The sequence below is a fragment of the Elephas maximus genome, chromosome 11 (assembly GCF_024166365.1).
Source record: "Elephas maximus indicus isolate mEleMax1 chromosome 11, mEleMax1 primary haplotype, whole genome shotgun sequence".
NCBI classification, from domain to species: Eukaryota; Metazoa; Chordata; class Mammalia; order Proboscidea; family Elephantidae; genus Elephas; species Elephas maximus.
The window spans coordinates 66,911,041-66,931,173 of NC_064829.1; the positions used below are offsets into that span (position 1 = coordinate 66,911,041).

Consider the following 20,133-nt stretch of genomic DNA (forward strand, 5'->3'; position numbering starts at 1 on the left):
TGGGTGTCAGCAACTTTTATTTTTAGGAGTTTGGGTTAAAAGGACTTAAAGCTTTGGTGGTTTACTCTCCTCTCTTGTCAAAGCAAGATCCCTTTTTGGTAATGACTACCTTTCCGCTGAAGGTGTATCTTAAAAAGTCCCTGCTGAGAAACAGAGTTGTCATAATTAAAAGTTCCCCTTTAGGGTGATACCAGCTAGAAAAAAAAAAAATAAAGACAATAAATAACTCACAGCTAGTAACCTTTTCCAAGAAGCTTTATGTGTCTATAAAATTATGATAACCAAATTATATATGTGGCCGATGTGTAGTAGATTGTAGGTCAGTCATTGTATCAACAGTTATGTTGTTACCCATACTGCTGCTGAGTCAATTTCAACTCACATCAATCCTATAGGACAGAGTAGAACTGCCCCATAGAGTTTCCACGGCTGGTGGGTTTGAACCACTGATCTTATGGTTAGCAGAGAGCTTTAACCACAGTACCACCAGGACTCTTTATATTATGCATAAGAAAACAACCAAACCCATTGCTATCAAGTCGATTCCAACTCATAGCGAGCCTAAAGGACAGAGTAGAAGCTCCCCCTAGGATTTCCAAGGAGCACCTGGTGGATTTGAACTGCCGACCTTTTGGTTAGCAGCTGTAGATCTTAACCACTACACCACCAGGGTTTCTGCTTTTATTACACATGACTAGTTGTATGTTTTGTTTTTGAGTAGGATAAAATGTTGGAATTAAATGGGTGGTTTCCCTCGTGGATTATTATCCTGTTTGGTAATAGTTTTATATTTAAATTCATCTTTTAGTTTTCAATGTGAGTGCCTTCCCCACATCAGGGTGAATATACTTTGCTCTAATCTAATCTGAGAATTTCAGGAGTCTGTTAACTAAAGTTATATGTGAAGAATTAGTTGCTAATTTAGGATGTGCTTGAAATGAGATTGTCAGCAAATTACAACTTCAAACCTAAGACTGCGAGTTATTATGGATTGGACATTATCCCTAGTCAATAAGATAAATTCAATATTTGAAAAATAGAAAATTTACCTTTTAAATTGCTTCTTGGAATTTTTTTTCATATTTTAGACTTACATACTTTTAAGTCATCTTTAGTGTTATATAAGGTCATGGAAAGTTTTTCTTTCCATCATCATTTTATTTCTGATAACATTTTAAAGTATTTTAAATCCATTAGTCAGAGAGTAGAAAACAGAAACAAAAAATCTTCTTTATTGATAATCAATTTTCTGACTAAATAATAAATATGTTTTCCTGAACCCGAGTGAGTAGGCAGTGGTTTGGGGATAAGCCACGGGTCAGTAGTAAAGCTGGGAGGAAATATCTAATGCAGTGACTTCATGCTGCTGCTACTTTTATAAACATGAAAGCGGTAAGGATAAGTGGCCCTTCTGAATTCCAACTTACATTCCAGGTACTGTGCAGAGTTCTGGAGATGTTAGTAGTGCATAAGACAGAAGTACCTGTATGGAGCTTATGTTCTAGCTGTTGTACTTAGCATGAATAAAAAAGGATTCTATAAATAAGATAACTACATATTTTCCTAAGTGTTCCAAAGGATATAAATGAGAGACAGAATAACTGGGAGGCCTCAGTGGCAGAATTCTCACTTCCCATGTGGGAAACTCAAGTTCGATTCCTGGCCAATGCACCTCAAGCACAACCGTCACTTGTCTGTCGTTGGAGGCTTGCATGTTGCTCTGATGCTGAACAGGTTTCCCCTGAGCTTCCAGACTAAGACAGGCTGGGAAGAAAGTCGTGGTGATCTACTTCCAAAAAATCAGCCAGTAAAAACCTTACGGATCTCAGTGATATCATCCCATGGGGCATGGGGTCACGGCGAGTGGAAGGCTGACTTAGTGGCAGCTAACAACAACAGCTTGAAGACGAGTGGTCAGAAAAGCCCTCTACAGGGCTCACTCTAAGCTGCAGCCCAGTGGCTGAGCACGAGCCAGGTGAGCTGTGTGGGTGGAGGTATAGCCCAGGCAGAAGGAATCCATACACAGAGGCCCTGCACTGGGAGAAGAGTGAGGTGTGTTGGAGGAACTGAAAGGAGGTCACTATGGGGCTGGAGCTTAGTGAGCAAAGAATGGGCACATGGTCCAGGACGAGTTGAAAGATCCATAGGGGTCCCTAGATCTTTCACTTTATCAAATATGTCCCCTTGTCTGATTATAGGGAACACACAGGTACCTTGATAGATACAAAACATGAACAAACCCAGCTTTGTTGATGTATTAGTTATCTAGTGCTGTCCTAACAGAAATGCCACAAGTGGATGGCTTTAACAAAGAGAAATTTATTTTCTCACAGTCTAGGAGGATAGAAGTCCGAATTCAGGGTGCCAGCTCCAGGGAAAGCCTTTCTCTGTTGGCTTTGGGGGAAGGTTCTTGTAATCAATCTTCCCTTGGATCTGGGAGTTTCTCAGCACAGGGACCCTGGATCCAAAGGACGTGTTCTTCTCCTGGCTCTCCTTTTGTGGTGGTATGAGGTCCCTCTCCTCTGTGCTCGAATCTTTCTTTTATATCTCAGAGGATACTGACTCAAGATACAGCCTAATGCTGTAGATTGAGTCCTGCTTCGTTAACGTAACTGTCACTTATCTTGCCTGATAAACATCCTACAGGTTAGGATTTAACAACACATTGGATAATCAAATGAGATCACAGAATGGTAGACAGTCACACAATGTTGGGAATCGTGGCCTAGCCAAGTTGACACACATTTTTGGGGGACACAATTCAATCCATAATAGTTGAATTCTAGGAAAATAAAGCAGGGTATTTTAAAAAGTAGAAAGTGTCTCAATTTCCAGAGGAAGAACAAAGGTTAGTGTTTAATTGTCACCTTTGAGATTTAGTAAGAGTCTCTTTTTAAAAATTTTTAATTTACTTTTAATTAATTAATTTGTCATTGTTGAGAATAGACACCAATTCAACAGTTCCTACCTGTACAATTCAGTGAAATTGCTTATATTCTTCGAGTTGTGCAGCCCTTCTCACCCTCCTTTTCTGAGTTGTTCCTCTTCCATTAACATAAGCTCACTGCCCCCTAAGCTTCCTGTCTAACCTTTCAAGTTACTGCTGTCAGTTTGATCCCGTATAGATAGATCTTGGGAGAGCGTAATGCTCAAGGCAGGTATTTTACTAGCTAAGCTATTGTTTGATTTTTAAGAAGACTTCAGGGGATATTTTTAGTTTAAGTTTAAAAATTATCTCAGGGCACTAGTTTCGGGGTTCATCTAGACTCCAGACTTTCTGGAGCCCATAAGAATTTGAAATTCTGTTCTACATTTTCCTCCTTTTAATCAGAATTCTTCTATAGAATCTTTGATCAAAATATTCAGTAATGGTAGCCAGGCAGCATCCAGTTCTTCTGATCTCATGGCAAAGGTGACAGTTGTCCCTTGAAGCAATTAGCCACACATTCCATTTCCTCCTCCTATTTCTTTTCTTTCTTCTTGTTTTTCTTTAAAACTGGTTACTCCATCTCTCTGTGCCTCAGTTTTCTCTTCTATGAAATGGGGACCTACATCACTGGATAATAAGATCAAATGAGTTATCACATGAAAAGCACTAAGAGCTGAGGATGTCACATGGAAAACAATGATTGTTGGTTGTTGCTTTTATTCCAGTCTTTTTTTTTTTTTTTTAATTGTGCTTTAGGTGAAGGTTTACAGCTCGAGTTAATTTCTCATATAAAAATTTATACATGCATTGTTTTGTGACTAAATAATAAATAAAAACCCAAAACCCAATGCCGTTGAGTCAGTTCTGACTCATAGCAACCATACAGGACAGAGTAGGACTGCCCCATGGAGTTGCCAAGGAGCAGCTGGTGGATTCAAACTGCCAGCCCTTTGGTTAGCAGCTGTAGCACTTAACCACTACACCACCAGGGTTTCCTAAATAATAAATATATATTCCTAAACCTGAGTGAGTAGGCAGTGGTTTGGGGATAAGAAATCAAGAAATCAAAGAAATCAAAAGACACATTGCATTGGGGAAATCTGCTGCAAAGGACCTCTTTAAAGTGTTGAAGAGCAAAGATGTCATCTTGAAGACTAAGGTGCACCTTACCCAAGCCATGGTATTTTCAGTCACATCATATGCATGTGAAAGCTGGACAATGAATAAGGAAGATCGAAGAAGAATTGATGCCTTTGAATTGTGGTGTTGGCGAAGAATATTGAATATACCATGGACTGCCAAAAGAACGAACAAATTTGTCTTAGAAGTACAACCAGAGTGCTCCTTGGAAGCAAGGAGGGCGAGACTGCATCTTACATACTTTGGACAGGTTGTCAGGAGGGATCAGTCCCTGGAGAAGGACATTATGCTTGGCAGAGTACAGGGTCAGCAGAAAAGAGGAAGACCTTTAATGATGTGGATTGACACAGTGGCTACAACAATGAGCTCAAGCATAACGATTTTAAGGATGGCTCAGGACCGGGCAGTGTTTCTTTCTGTTGTGCATAGGGTCGCGATGAGTTGGAACCAACTCAACAGCACCTAACAACAGTTGTGACAGTAGTTGCAATCCCCAAAATGCAACAGCACACTGCCCACCCCCCCCTCCCCATTCCCCTGGGTTTCCTGTGTCCATTTAACCAGTTCCTATCCCTTCCTGCCTTCTGGTCAGGAGCTGCCCATTTAGTCTCATATATCTGAATGAACTAAGAAACACATTCCTTGCATGTATTATCTTTTGTTTTATAGTCCTGTCTAATCTTTGTCTGAAGAGTGGGCTTTGGAAATGGTTTTAGTTCTGGGCTAACAGTGTGTCCGGGGGCCATAGTTTCAGGGGTTCCTCCAGTCACTGTCAGACCATTAAGTCTGGTCTTTTTACGTGAATTTGAGTTCCGTTCTGTATTTTTCTCCTGCTCTGTCCGGGACTCTTCTGTTGTGTTCCCTGTCAGGGCAGTCATTGGTGGTAGCCAGGCCCCATCTAGTTCTTCTGGTCTCAGGCTGGTAGAGTCTCTGGTTCATGTGGTCCTTTAGTCCTCTGGGCTAATATTTTCCTGGTATTTTTTGTTTTTTCATTTTCCTTTGCTCCAGGTGGGATGGGACCAATTGATGTATCTTAGATGACCATCCTCATCCTATTTCTGACTCTCCTTCTTCCATTGTTGCTCCAGATGAATGGAGATGGTCTCTTTCTTTACTCTCATTATTCTTCTCACAAATGAGAAGACGTCACTTTGGTTTCCTTTTCAAAATTCTGTGACGTGTTACACTGAGATGCCATAAAGACACAGTGTAGTCTGGAATGTGAGTGAGGGCATGAAGATGTTTTCCATGTCTTTAGAACCCACCTTCATTTTGAAACATTCGGCAGGGAAGTTTAAGTTGTTTTTCTTTATTGTTCATTTTTTGGACATAATAATTGTGTCCAAGGCAGAGATACTGTGTGGTCGTTGACAATGTAGTGTTGTAGATAGGACATTATGACAATAGAACAAGTTGGGCAAATGTACTTACCCATTCGATGAGCTCTACCCTTCAGGGTGCTTTGCTTCCAACCAAAATGGCGGGTTATGTGACCCTCGTGGATTTGTGGCCTGTTCAGAAGACCATAGTTAGAGATTACATCAGCATGTCGTTAGAATAAAATCAGGAAGACAGTATGGTAAAATAAAGATGGTTGCAGATTTTTATACCTCCCCCATCAAGAGGTAGAATGTATTTCCCCTCCTCTGGAACCTGGGATGACCTTGTGATGGGCTTGAGCCAGTAGAATACAGCAGAAGAAATGCTGGACTAGTCTGTGTTCAGCCTTTAATAGGACTGGCAGCTTCCCCTTCTTCCCTTTTGAGAATGCTTGCTTTGGGGATCCACCTGTCAGGCAAAGAAACTCAAGTTAGCCACACAGAAGTTCCAGCTCTCTATCTATCCCCATCAAAGTGCCACACAGGGTAGTACAGCCAACCTGGGTTTTCCAGCCCAGTCACCATCTGAACCCAGTGACATTAGAGGTTACCAGAAGATCTGCCTGGTGAATCTACAGAATCATGAGGGATGATAAAGGGCTATTGTTGTTTGAAGTTTTGAGGTGGTATGTTAACAGCGGTAGATAACCAAGAGAAACAGTGTGTTTAATGCTCCGCCCTGAAGAGCTAGTTGTGGGTTTAAGCTTTGCTTCTCAACCACAGCCACCTCCTGGAGGTGAGCTCCGTGGAGTGTGGGATGGCCAGTGCTTGGACAGCTGTTTTCTCGGAAGCTGGAGGAGGCAGTCACACACAGGATTGCAGACCAAAGAGTTCAGGGATATACTTGGCCTAGATGGCTGAGAAACAACTGCAGTGGCCCCGACAAGGTGAAGGGGTGGGGTTCTGTTATGAGGAATGGAGTTACTCAACGTGAAGAAAAAAAGATGTGTAAGGAAATGCATCGTGTTCTAAAAGTTGCAGAAAGAAGAATTCTTAGCCTAGAACTACAATAAGATCCAGTTCTTTGTTAATCTGATTTAATAAGTGGGTGATGAAGGGCTTCTTCTAGGTAATAAAGAATGTTTAATATAGGATTCCGAAATGCTGGTGAATTTGCAGGGCAGATACTCTGTCCTCTACCCGTAGCACATGACAAGTGTTTTTTAAATATATAGTTGGTGCTTAGTAAGCATATTGAGTTTTGTTTTTATAGTAATTTGATTCATGTAACATGATTTAACCAAGTTTGTTGTAAAGCATGCTCTGTTGTCTTATGTAACATCACAACAGACAGCATCGGGTACAAGTCATGCCTACATAGTTTAATGGACTGTTCCCTTGTCACGTGCCTGGTTAATCAGCACACACACACAGGAGACCAAAATAAGAAAGATGACAAGCATAGCATTTCATATTTCCTGAGTACTTTGAAGAGTGACAGATCTCAGGTTATCCGTCCTCACAGTGAAAATGTGTGACATCCTTAGGCAGAGCAATCCTGTGTCTTAATCCCAAGGGAAATAACAGCCTGGCAAGTGTGCCAACCTGTCTCCTTGCCACCTACACACTGTGGGTGCTGTCGCTGACAGCGAGCCTTTCTCTGTTACTGCAACCCCACCTGTCCCCCCTCACATGTGACCTGACCGAGACTTGTGGGCCAGAGGTGTTTCATTTGGAGAAGGATGGGATGGATGAGGGAAGGCAAACTTTCAAACTCAGGGGCTGTCAAACCTGGCTGGACATTAGAATCACCTGTGGGCAGTTCATGTCAACAATAGGTCACAAGGTATAAGCAAGAAACACTAGTTGCTGTCAGATTGATTCTGACTCATGGTGACCCCATGTGTATCACAGTCGAACTGTGCTCCATAGGGTTTTCAGTGGCTGATTTTTTAGAAGTAGATAGCTAGGCCCTTCTTCCAAGGTGCTTCTGGGTAGATTTGAACCACCAACCTTTCAGTTAGCAGCAAGCATATCAACCATTTGCTCCGCCCAAGGACTCCCATAGGCAAGACCAAACCAGAACCAGACCCATTGCCGTCAATTAGATTCTGACTCATAATGACTCTTTAGGTCAGAAAACTGCCCCATAGAGTTTCCAAGGCTGTCCTTATGGAAGCAGATTGCCACATCTTTCTCCCACAGAGCAGCTGGTGGGTTAGAACAGAAAGACAGTGTGTGCTGAATGAGTGTAACTTCAAGAGAAAGATGAAAATGAAAGCTCTGGATTCTATGGATGGAGGAAGCTGAAAGGCTGCATAGGAAGAAAGGTGCAAACAAGTTCTTGAAGAGTGCGTGGGATTTAGACTCGTGGAGAAGAATGTTTCCAGCAAGAAGGCTTAGCAGCTCTCAGGAGATACAGCTTGTGTGTCATCTTTTTGGTGCTAGATGGGCTAGTGCCAGAGAGCAGCTGGTTAGTTCAAGTGTTTGACCTCATTTGATACTTTTAAATATTAATGTTTGATTAGAGACACTTTTTCAAGTTAGTAGCAAGAAAAATTCTGGCTTCAAGTTTCAGTTTTGTTTGCAGTTTTGAAAGCAGGCTGCTGGAGTGTAGTTTATAAAAAAAAATAACAGTAGTAAAGTCCATTTTCTACCACTGCTAGATTTGTGACACTGGCCGCTTAACTTTCCCGAATCCAATTCCTTATTCGTAAAATGACAATGCTTGCGTTAGAGCCAGTGAAAACTATAAGAGCTATGTAAATACTAATGCGCTTTACAAAAGGTCGATTATATTATTAATAAAATGCTTACAGAGAAAGGAGGAGCCCTGGTGACAGAGTGGTTAAAGCATTCAGCTGTGAACTGAAAGGTTGCCGGTTCGAACCTACCAGCTGCTTCGCAGGAGAAAGATGTGGCAGCCTGCTTCCATAAAGATTACAGCCTTTACAGAAAACCCTATGGGGCCATCCTACTCTGTCCTGTACCGTTGCTATGAGTCGGAATGAGTTTGGTTTTTTGGTGGTTTACTAGAGGAAGTTAATAGTTCTAATTTTTTCCCCTTCTTTTCCTTCTTTACTCAAGAAGAACTGAGGAGGATTTAGGCTTAGGCAGTTAAAAAAGAACACGTAGCGTAATGAGCAAAGTCTTCTCTGTGAACCACGTGTATTACTGGGTCCTGGGCGTATAGTGGTTGCAGTGTGTTGGCTGTCCATGGATATAAACTCTGCTGTGAATGTGCTAAGGCATTTAGGTCAAGTATACCATGTCTTGCTTGTTGATCAAACATTTCTGTGTAACGAGTATTTTTTCCTTGGTAAGCATTTAGATCTTTGTATTGGGCTGGTTAGGCTCCCTCTTGGCCTTTGCTTGACAGACACGTAGCCGGGTCAGAAGGGAGAATATATGGCCACTTTCGGTAAAACCACCTGACGAAGAGTAGAAGAGGGTCTTGGCTGTCGAAGGCGAGTCATGTCAGCCTTGGCTCCCTCTGGGTCCATTTCGCCCTGGGAGCAGAAAGCTTTGATTTGAACTTTGTGTCATGAGGGCCCCCTGCCATTGGGGGAAATGGCAAAAGAAGCCTTATGAGAAGGAAAGAAAAATGCGTTGGTGAAAATGTAAGTGACAAATAAAATGACCCTTGAAGCAGCAGAGAAACAGAGGCTCCTGCCTGAGTGTCAGATTTCAGGGGCTCAGTCCTGGGGGGCAGGAGTGGGAGGTGTATCCTGGGAGGGAGGGTGTGTTGGTTAGGAGGAGCCTGGTGGCAGTTTAATGGAAAGTCATTGACCAGTCATCTTGTTAATGTGGCAGATCTTGACTTGTAACTATGACAATCAGTCAGTCAGTCTCCAATAGATAGTTGCCAGATGTTAATTGCTGCCTCAGTTATTAGGTTATATTTGCATTCTTGACTTGCTTCTTAGTGAATCCAGACAAGTTAGTAAAAACCAGTGTGGTCTTCAAACTTTGCACCCAAGGCTGCTTCTGACCTTCTGCAAACTTTTGCCTGAATTTCATTTTTATTATTTTTAGCTTGCAACTATGAAAATAGGTATTATAACTTTAAACTTACAAAATGTGTAATGATAAAATACCACATGAGTGCCATATTTTTACACAAATAATGTGCGCCTTCTACATTCATTTGCCAACCGTGCCCTCCCCCGATGAGGTATTTTCAAGAGCTCGCTATGCTAATTTTTTTTATAGCAACATGTTAAAAAAATTGTCATTGTAGCACTTAAGAAAATACGTCGTTGAGGGGGACGAGGCTGGCAAACAACATAGAAGGCACACATTATTTGCATACAAATATAGTGGGTTTTATATTTTGGGATTGTATGTACGTTATTTGAAAAAAATGTCTGAAAGCCATTGATATATTCTGCCGGCTTATTTTTAACTACTTCTGGAATGTCCTGCCGCCTTAACTGGTTGGATTGGCTAGGCCACAGGCAAAAAAAACGGCAGTTTTTATAAGGGGCCCCACCCCCAGGTGATTCAGCACAGGTGGTTCATGGTCTACTTCAAGAAACCTTAGTCTAAAAGAGAAGCTGAAGTGAACCTCCTAAAAACTGGCTACCTTGGAAAGATGTCCTCCCTAGCTTATTTTCAGCTTCAGTGCCATTGTTGAAAATATCAAAGATGCCTTCTTTTTTTATAACAAAAAATGCTGAGATACGCCCATGACCCCATTGAGTTCTTTGACTGCACTGAATCGCAGGTGGGCCTAAGAAATTCAGAAAGACATTCTTTCCACTCAAAATCTGTGTTATTTCCCAACTAGCAGGATATAATGCAATTCGTCCTAGAGCCTTAGGTTTGTCCTTTCAGTGTGGCCAAAGCCATGTGAAGATTGGAAACCTTGGAAACCCCATACACTCTGCCCTCATTTTCATCTTCCACTTCCAGCTGGTGGCCAAGCCTGCCCATCCTCCCTCCTGTAGTGGCCCCCTTCTTCTCAAGCTCAAGCCCCTCCACTGCTGTGTAGCCAACTTCTTATGGAGCAGGAACGTCATAACTGGTTAGACTCCTAACCACCTCCAGGCTGACCCTCTAAATCCATCCTCCACGTTGTAGGCTAAAGCATGATCCTTCTGAGCCACAAATCTCATCCTCTCCTCTCCTGTGAAAACCCCACAGTGGCTGTCTGTTATCTGTAGGATAAATCTGCTCACATTTCCCGCCCTACACACACTCCATGATAATCAGGTACTCCTCTAAGCCCTTCTTCCCCGTGGTCCCTGTTAGGATGCCCTCCATTCCCCTTTCTGCCAGTCACAAGGTTTCTTTTGTTCCCTCTCTGGGCTCCATTCCTATCTTCATCATTGCACCTCTGTTTGCATACCTGTCTCCACTCAAACTAGGTTGAAAAAAAGATGGAGATTTTCAGAATAAAAAACTGTTCACTTAGTGAACATACACGATTGCTTTTACTTTAAAAGTATGTCATTTAAGGTAAAGGAATCCAAGGTGCTTTGGTCCCAGATCTCAAGGATTACAGTCTAGGGAGAGAAGCAGGTACAGAAAAGATGTAACCAAGACAAACACCAGTTGCTGTCAAGTCTACTCTGATTCATGGCACCCCCCTGTGTATCACAGTAGAACTGTGCTATATAGTGTTTTCAGTGGCTGACTTTTTAGAAGTATACCACCAGGCCTTTCTTCCGGGGACTCTGGGTGGATTCGAACCACTGACCTTTTGGTTAGCAGCAAGCATGTCAATCATTTGCACCACCCAGGGACTCCTGTAGGCAGGACAGTGTATACTAATACAGATAGTGTAAGTTCAAACAATTGGCTTTCTTCGTGTATGATATCCTTGATGTCATCCTACAACTTGTCTGGTCTTTGGTAATTAGTGTTCAGTGCATCAAATCTATTCTTGAAATGGTCTCTAAATTCAGGTGGAATGTAATCAACATTGTGCTTTATGAACTTGTTTTAATTTTCTTCAGCCTCAGCTTGAAGTTGCATATGAGCAATTGAGGGTCTGTTCTGTAGTTGGCCCCGGCCTTGTTCTGACTGATGATATCGAGCTTCTCCATCATCTCTTTCGACAGGTGCAGTTGATTTAATTCCTGTGTATTCAATCTGTTGAGGTCCACGTGTATAGTCGCTGTTTATGTTGTTAAAAAAAGACATTTCCAATGAATTGGTCTTGGAAAATTCTGTCATGAGAACTCCAGTGTCCTTTCTATCACCAAGGCCGTATTTTCCAACTACCAGTCCTTCTTTTTTGTTTCCATCTTTTGCATTCAAATCACCAGTAATTATCAATGAATGCATCGTGATCGCATATTTGATCAATTTCAGACTGCAGAAGTTGGTAAAAATCTTCAGTTTCTTCATCTTTGGCATTAGTGGGTGGTGCATGAATCTGAATAATGGATATGTTAGCTGCCCTTCCTTGTAGTTATATGGGTATTATCCTGTCACTGACCATGTTATATTTCAGGATAGATCTTGAATTTTTTTTTTTTTTTTTGGCAATGAATGAGATGCGATTCCACTTCAATTTGTCATCCTCGGTGTAGTTGACTATGTGATTGTCTGATTCAAAATGGCCAATACCAGTCCATGTGGGCTCTTGAACATAGAGTAAGTTAGAGTGGAAAAAATGATGAAGTAAAGGAGCTGAACAGAAGATTTCAAAGGGCAGCTCAAGAAGACAAAGCAAAACATCATAATAAAATATGCAGAGACCTGGAGTTAGAAAACCAAAAGGGAAGAACACACTTGGTATTTCTCAAACTGAAAGAACTGAAGAAAAGAATTCAAGCCTCAAGTTGCAATATTGAAGGATTCTATGGGCAAAATAATGAATGACACAGGAAGCATCAAAAGAAGATGGAAGGAATACACAGAGTCACTGTATCATAAAGAATTGGTCGATGTTCAGCCATTTCAGGAGGTAGTATACGATCAAGAACCGATGATACTGAAGGGAGGAATCCAAGCTGCAGTAAAGGCATTGGCAAAAAACAGGTCTCCAGGAAGTGATAGAATATAATTGAGATGTTTCAACAAATGAATGCAGCACTAGAGGTGCTGACTCATGTGTGGCAGGAAATTTGGAAGACAGCTACCTAGCCAACCAACTGGAAGAATTCCATATTCATGCACATTCAAAGATAGGTGATCCAATGGAATGCAGAAATTATCGAACAATATTGTGCAAGTAAGATTATACTGAAGGTAATTCAAAAATGGTTGCTGCAGTATATCAACAGGGAACTGCCAGAAATTCAAACAGGATTCAGCAGAGGACATGGAATGAGGGATATCATTCCTGATGTCAGATGGATCTTGGCTGAAAGCAGAGAATACCAGAAAGATGTTTACCTGTGTTTTATTGACTATGACTGTGTGGCTCATAACAAATTCTGGATAACATTGCAAGGAATGGGAATTCCAGAACACTTAATTGTGCTCATGTGGAACCTGTACATAGATCAAGAGGCAGTCGTTTGAATAGAACAAGGGGATATCGAGTAGCTTAAAATAAGGAAAGGTGTGCATCAGGGTTGTGTCCTTTCACCTACTTGTTCAATCTGTATACTGAGCAGATAATCCGAGAAGCCTGACTATGTGAAGAAGGAGGCTTCACGAATGGAGGAAGACTCATTACCAAGTGATATGCAGATTGCTTTCTGAAAGGGAAGAGGACTTGAAGTACTTACTGATGAAGATCAAAGACTACAACCTTCAGCATGGATTACATCTTAACATAAAGAAAACAAAAATTCTAACAACTGGGCTAATAAGCAACACCATAATAAATGAAGAAAATATTGAAGTTGTCAAGAATTTCATTTTACTTGAATCCATAATCAGCACTTATGGAAACAGCAGGTACAAAATCAAACGATGTATTGGGCAAGTCTGCTGCAGAAGGCCTTGTTAAAGTGTTAAAAAACAAAGATGTCATCTTGAGCACTAAGGTATACCTGGCTCAAGCCTTGGTGTTTTCAATCACCGGCTGGACAATGAATAAGGAGGACTGAAGAATTGATTAATACTTTGAATTATGATGTTGGCAAAGAATAGTGAATATACCATGGACTGCCAGAAGAACAAACAAATCTGTCTTGGAAGAAGTACAGCCAGAATGCTTCTTAGAAGCAAGGATGGCGACACTTCGTCTTACCTACTTTGGACATGTTATCTGGAAGGACCAGTCCCTGGAGAAGGACATCAGCAAAAACAAGGGAGACCCTCAACGAGACGGTGGCTACAACAGTGGGCTCAAACATAGCAATGATTGGGAGGATGACACAGGACTGGGTAGTGTTCTGCTCTGTTGTACATAGAGTCGCTATGGGTCAGAACTGATTGACAGCACCTAACAACAACAGTATCTTACAACTGACCTACTGGAACAATTTAAAACTGTGAAAAGTTTAAGAAACATAATTTGTAATTAAAAGGGAAAGTGTCTTTTTACGTTACAACAAAAAATCCAAATGAGTAGTAAGGTTGCTTGGTTTTCTGTTCCCTGTTTGTTCTTTGTGTTTTTGGCAACTGGAACATTTTCAGATGTAGTTAAAATGTTGCCCTTTAGCTAGTAAATCCAGTTCTGCCACCTCAGAGGCAGGAGATCTTTCTAGAAAGGGAAGATTGAGCTGCTTCTCATGATTTCTTAAGTTCCATTTATTAATTTATCTTATTTTAAGATGCCACTGAAATTTATACTTCAGGAAATTTAAACAAATGCAGTAAAATTTTTAAAGAGTCAGTTGAGTATTTCTTGCTCGACCACTGCTAGAGGAGATGCTAAATGGTTACCAAACTTTTTTTTTCCTCAAATGAAGTGCTCCCTCTGCTATTGCCTGTATCCCCCATCTTTTGTGTGCTTGCTTATCAAGTGCATCTGGTGTTGGAGGCTTAAGGATTAGTGGTGAGGTGGTTTAGTATTCAGTAAATCGACTCATTCTGAGAATCACCCAGAAGCTAACTCAACCAATAAAATGGTGGACACAGGTATGTTTTGAAGCATGCAGATTCCATGTAAATTTAATGTGTTTCTGTTACCCTTTTATCCCCAGTTTGCATGTGCCGTGAAATTTAAAATTTCACCATGGGCGGATTCCTGTCTAAGCCAACGTGTCATAACTGTGCCTTACTTTTTTTTTAATAGGATTTGTCATTTATTTCTTTGTATTTTACTGGGTCATTTTGAAAAGACAAGTAGCGTCTGATTATGTTGGATAACCATCATAATAAGTATATTTTACTAAAGGCTGTAAATTCTGGTCTTTTTTGTGGATAAATGAGCTATCCTGAACGCGTATACTCCTTAAGCTATTGTTGAGATACTCTATTTGTCCTAGATGATTAAGTACCTTAGATTTTTTACATAACCTTCAAAGAAGTGAATGTATAGCAAGAATACCTTTTTAAAAAATTTTATTATCCACATGGAATAGATGGTACAAGCTGGCTCATCTTTTGCTTAAGAGTGGTAATGATAGGAATTTAACTCTTTGGAAAAGAATATTGTAGGCAAACATAATTATCCTGCTTTTGAAACTTAATTGCAAATTATCTCTTGGTTGTGTTGTGGCAGAAACTGACTCCAAGATTCAGTTTGAGATTTGAAGTGACAGAATGATAGCCGTAAGAATCAGTGAGCCATTTCTTTGTAATTTGGCATCATCTAGTATAGTTTCTCTCAATAGCGAAAACAAAAATCAATCTCCCCAATTGGTCTGCAGCTAGGTAGTTCTCAACACAACTCAGCAAGAGGGCTGACGATGGGCTCTTTCCTCTAGCTCTGACTTGATCAGGGAATTGTGACATAGTCACTTAGGTTCAGGAAAGTGAAAAAGAACATTTAATTTAGGGATTCTAAAATCTCTCTGCTTTGGGGAATAAAGAACTTGTTATTCTTTTACTCTTCCAGCATTTCCTCAGGATATTATAGTGTTATTTGGAATTATATTTGAAGTGTCCCCCCCACACACACTTTCTTTCTTTTTGAACAGTATGTAATAGTTGCCACCAGGCAGGTGTGGCCATTGCTAACCTTACAAATTCAAGGTAACAAGAATTTGAAACTATAGCCTCTGACATCACCTTATCGGTTTTCACTGAGGCTGTCCTCTGCTTCACTTATCTCGTGTAGTTGTGTCCCTTCAAGTCGTTTCTGACTCCTGGTGACCCAATATGACAGAGTAGAAGTGTCCCATAGGGTTCCCTAGACTATATGGGAAGGAGCCCTGTGGCACAGTGGTTAAAGTGCTTGGCTGCTACCTGATAGTTCGGCAGTTCGAACCCACCAGCCACCCCATGGGAGAAAGATGTGGCAGTCTGCTTCCGTAAAGACTACAGCCTTGGAAACCCTATGGGGCAGTTCTGCTCTGTCCTGCAGGGTTGCTGTGAGGTGGAATCAACTTGATGGCCATGGGTTTTGTTTTGTTTTTTCAATCTTTACGTGAGCAGATCACCAGCTCTTTTCTCCCACGGAGCAACTGGTAGGTTCACCCCACTGGCTTTTTGGTTAGTAGCCGAGAGCTGAACCTGTGTGCCACCAGGGCTTCTTACGTATCTCTAGAGGATTAATGTGTACCAAGTTTTGATGGAATTTGTTCACTTCTTCGCTAGATAACTACTTAGATTTGCCATTGGCTTGGGTTTCTGTTTTTTTTTTCTTTTTTTGTTCCTATTATATAACCACCAAGTAGTCATTTCCCTGTTTCTGAGTCACCATACCCAAGAAACACTGTGAATACTCGCTGGTGAAGCGTTTTGCTGGTGTAAAAATGGACATGTCTACAGTGTTGGACCCACAGGCATCATAGTATTATTTCTACTCCAAACGCTTGAAGAAATATAATTTGTTACTGAAGTATTTCTTTCTTAAATTGTCACTTTTTAAAATTCTCACTTCACCTTAATTTTTGTTTAGAAATTCTTTACATTGGTCTGGATAGCAATATAGTAAAGAAAGTAAAATACAAAACTTAAGCCATTGGAAAGAGTGCTTTGGACACACTGAATTCTGGCTTTGAATGGCTCATTGTATTTTCCATATAGGAGAAATCATTAGCAGTTTTCTGCTAGATTAAATTGAGGAAGTTTTTTAAACATCCATGTATATGTCTGGCTCTGCTTGTGTCTGTGGTAGGGAATTTTTAAGTTGGAGAAATGGCTCCTGCATTCCAGAAATACATGTGATGTTTAAAGACATTAAAACATACCCTGTAAATGTTTTGCCTTAACAAGAGTGAATGGTGTTCTCAAATCTAGTCTCAACCCTCTTGCTTACCCAAAATAAAAGAGGAAAAGTTAAAAACCCAATTTATAGTATACATTACCAAAAATAGTTATCCTGACAGCTATAAATTTTGAGTTTGTACTGACTTATCGTTTTCCCTTTCTATCAGTCCGAAAGTTTCCTTACAACCAGTTGCTGCTGAGTTGATTCTGACCCACAGTTAGGATCTGATTAAAGCAAAGCTCCCTGTAATTTTGGGACATATGCCCAAATGATGAAGGACATCATGCTTGGTAAGGTAGAGGATCAGCGAAAAAGAGGAAAACCTTTGTTGAGATGGGTTAATACAGTGAATGCAACAGCGAGCTCAAACGTAACTACTGTGAGGATGGCGCGGGACCGGGCAGTGTTTTGTTATGTTGTGCATAGCGTTGCTACGAGTTGGAACTGAAGGCACCTAACAATAACATGCTGAAATGTCTTTAGGGTGTGATATCTTTATGTGGTTGGCCTTTTGGTGTATTATATCCCCATAGGTAGCTTTCCTTTGATTGATTTGTTGGTTTTCTTGGTCTTGTAAAGAACACCTAGAAAATTCATAAGAGGTTGGTTCTTTGGGGCTGGGTTTTTCGCTACCTGTAATTCTTTCTCACTGTTCTGGAGAACTGAGCTTTAAAGTACATAAAATTTCTTTATGTTTGTCTTAATTTCACAGTGATTCTTAATAATGTTTTCTGTTCCTGCCCGTCTTAATTCTATGAACCTGTAAATAAATGCCTTTAATCCTGCTGTGATGACATTATTGTTTTAAGACATGGCAGAGTCACCTTGGGGAACTTTAACTAGTTTTCCTTTATTTAGAGACATTTATTTCTGCCCCACATCGTGAAAGAAGTAAGTTTGTAAACCGTATCTCGGAAGATGCCCGGTAACTTTCTGGGTTTTATGCTATGTCTTTCTGATTTTTTGTTTGTTTTTTATACTTTTTCTTTGAATCATTTTCTCTCATTTGTTCAAAATTAGGTGGCTTTACACTTAGCATTATATACCGGAGGTAATAGACGATAAATACTCGTTGAACAAATGAATGAACAAATGAAAGAAATATTCCTGCTTCTATTTAGCAGAAAAACCCAACCCTTACTGTTATCGGTCAGTTCCAGGAAAAAAAAATTTTTTTTATATTATCAAGTTTTTCTGTGACTGTGTAAACTTTGCTATGTTAGGAATTAACAAATAGAAGTTGTTGCTGTGGTTTGGTTTGGTTTTTAGGAAGGTCAAGTGTTGGTATACCTCCTTGGCTGGGTGTTCACTATTCTTCGTGACCTGACAGGGCTGTTTGGAAAATACACAGAAATCCACCATGCCAAAATTACATCCTTTGCTTCTAGATTTTTCTTCCATTGGATTCCTTCCCATGCCTTCGATCAGGCTTTTCCCATTTCAATAGAAAGAAATAGTAGAGATTATCTGTAAAATGTATAGGATGAATGGTCACCTTTCACTTGGTCACACTGGATGTTTCTAACTCCCATCCAGCAGAAGTTCTAGAATACTTCTGTTAGTGAAATTGACATTCCTGTTCCTTAGAATGTAGATATCAGAGTCTGTTTTCTTTTTTCAAATGCTGGCAGTTTCTAAGAGTCAGAGACTTTTCATCAAGTTATTTTGTGGAAGCAGAATATTGAAATTAAATATTGGATCAACTATATTTCCAGTCAGTTGCTTCCTCATTTTTTCAAACCCTTACCCTATAAATCTTATTCAAACAACATGTTTAATAAGCTGTTATCTTGCTGACACAATATATAGAACATTATGTGTTAAGGTAAAGTCAACTCACCTGTGAAAAGAATTTAACCTCTTTTCTAAGTAGCCGTACACAATTTCTATACCTTTTCTTACTTATTTATGCACATTTCCAAAATATCAACATGTTGCACAGAGGCGTATCTAAAGTGTGGCAGGTACAGCATGTACCCTGAGTGCCACTTGAACCCTCCACCCCCCCCCCCAAGTAGTTTCTATCAGCCGGGCAAGGCCCAGGTCATTCCTTAAGCATGGTAGCAAGACAGGGGTGGGAGGGGGGACTTGCCTGGGCACAGGTCCAAGGGGGCACCAAACAAGGTGCAGAATGGCACTTTGAGGGACCACAAATTGAGGCCATTGGATAAGGGGGAGGGAAGGTGTTTCTGCTGAGGGGTTGCTCCTATCAACATCTGTTCATATTGAAATTGGGGGGAAGGGTAGAATGCAATGACCCTGGATGCTTGAATTGGGGGGTAGGGAGGGCAACTTAAGAGATTGTCCCTAGGCAGGTAGGTGCTCGTTACCCTCGCTATGCCCTGATGTTGCATGTGGGTACATAGTCTTCCCTGTACAGATAACGTCAGTGTTTGTAGGCAGTCAGTCACCGTGGGTATATATAAGTCTGTTGTTGTCATCGTGTGCTGTTGAGTCGATTCCTACTCACAGTGACCCTATAGGACAATAGGATAGAGTAGAGCTGCCCCATAGGGTTTCCTAGGCTGTAATCTTCATGGAAGCAGATTGCCAGGTCTTTCTCCAGCAGATCCACTGGGTGGCAGGTTCGAACTGCCAACCCTTCCATTATCAGCAGAGCAGTTGCACCACCAAGGCTCCTTATATATATAAGTCTAAGGGGTGAGGGAGGGGACAAAGAGAGAGGGAGAAGGAAATAACAAAATTTAATAGTATGAAGATTTTTAATTTATGCCAACATTTTTTGTAAGCTGGTATTTCTAAGAACCTTATCATTATTATCCCACCCTTCTAAAACAAATGTATAACAATTCAATTTTATATACCTTTTATGTATTTTTTTTTTTTCAAGGAGCCCTGATGGCACAGCATTCAGTTGGCAGTTCGAATCCACACCTGCTCTTTGGGAGAAAGATGTGGCAATCTGGTTCCTTAAAGATTTCAGCCTTGGAAACCCTATGGGGCAGTTCAGCTCTGTCCTGTAGGGTTGCTATGAATCAGAATCAACTCAACAATACCGGGTTTTTTTTTTTAAGGTTATAAAAATATAAATTATATCATTAAAACCTTTACATGGCCAACTCTGCATCACTTTTGCTAATTTAAGTATACAAAATGAGCACTGTGGACACTTAGTAAATAACTTGCCTATAGGAAAGAAGGCATGATGTTCTATAGAATGTATCTAGATGCCACCCTGGTCCTCAAAATTTCAGTAAGGTAGCCGGCACTTCAGTAAAGCTTCCGTTATTTAAGACATTCACTTGACACCTGCAGAAATTTCCTCGCCTTTTCTGAAAGATGAGTTTTCTATATAGTACTTAAAGATAATTTATATAAAATACCATGCTCTTTTCAATTCTGGTGACATGTTTGTGTTTAATTTAGTCACAAATGTCATTCAATGGATGGTGCCTTACAGGTGAAGACATCCTATGGAGATATTAAATTAGCCTTATCTAGTGTTTACTCTTTATCTAGTTGATAAAACAGCTTTCAGCAGAAAAACTGTTACTAAGTGT

General features: G+C 40.6%; 1 protein-coding gene across 12 annotated transcripts in view; it reads left to right on the forward strand.

Moving 5' to 3' along the window:
* Positions 1 to 20,133, forward strand: part of NEDD4L (NEDD4 like E3 ubiquitin protein ligase) — a 377,526-nt gene that overhangs the window by 247,664 nt on the left and 109,729 nt on the right. The gene's annotated exons all lie outside the window — the stretch shown is intronic.